Source organism: Bison bison, unplaced genomic scaffold (assembly GCF_000754665.1).
Source record: "Bison bison bison isolate TAMUID 2011002044 unplaced genomic scaffold, Bison_UMD1.0 scf7180017864248, whole genome shotgun sequence".
In the NCBI taxonomy this organism is placed as follows: domain Eukaryota; kingdom Metazoa; phylum Chordata; class Mammalia; order Artiodactyla; family Bovidae; genus Bison; species Bison bison.
Genome location: NW_011494820.1, coordinates 169,143 through 169,897, shown reverse-complemented (window position 1 = coordinate 169,897; position 755 = coordinate 169,143). Strand labels below are relative to the sequence as shown.

Here is a 755-nt window from a genome sequence, read left to right as displayed (position 1 = left end):
AGTCTGTGAGCGAGCGTGATGGGAGGGCCTCGGGGCTTCCGTCCAGCGTCTGGTTGTTATGGGAAGTGAGCTCGGGGTGTGGGGGAGGTGGAGACGTGCTGGAGGTGATGTGGAGGTGATGTGGAGGTGATGTGGAGTGACACCTCGGTGTGGAGGTGCGGCGGCGTTTGAAGCAAAAGTGAAGTGAGAGTGAGAGTTTGGCTGCTGTGGAGGGTGAGGTGGAGGTAAGCCAGGAGGTGAGGTCTGGGTGGAGAGTGGAGTGCAGGAGAACTAGGTGTGGACAGTGCTTGACCACGGCGGGGAGAGGAAGGAGGGATGGGAAGCTACACTGGGGAGCAGAGCCAGGTCCAGGAGGGCAGCTGGGCACCCATGCTGGACTGGGGTCAGTGTCTGGCATCTGTGGTGGGTGAGCTGACTAGACAGCGGCCACAGGAGGGGTTCTGTCAAGGTGTGACGTGACCTCCCAGAACTCTGCAGGTGCTCAGAGGCCTCACATCCTGGGCCCTGTTGGGCTGTACTCATGAGACAAGGTGGGACAGTAAAGAAGAGGATCCAGAGGCTGGCAGGGCTGTTGTGAACACAGATGCTCAGATCTCTAGGGAGAGGTCAGGCCACGATGCCATCTTCATGGATGAACTTCGTGAGTGAAGCATAGCATCTCTAGCACAGAGACGCTGGTACCCACACTGTGCAGACTCACCAGGAGACCACAAGGGGTGTGGGCTCGGAGGCTGTCACACAGTCAGGAGCAGCTT

The 755-nt window shown here is 59.1% G+C and overlaps 1 protein-coding gene across 1 annotated transcript in view; it reads left to right on the top strand.

Moving 5' to 3' along the window:
* OBSCN (obscurin, cytoskeletal calmodulin and titin-interacting RhoGEF) overlaps window positions 1-755 on the top strand; it is a 225,824-nt gene that overhangs the window by 158,728 nt on the left and 66,341 nt on the right. The window lies entirely within an intron of this gene.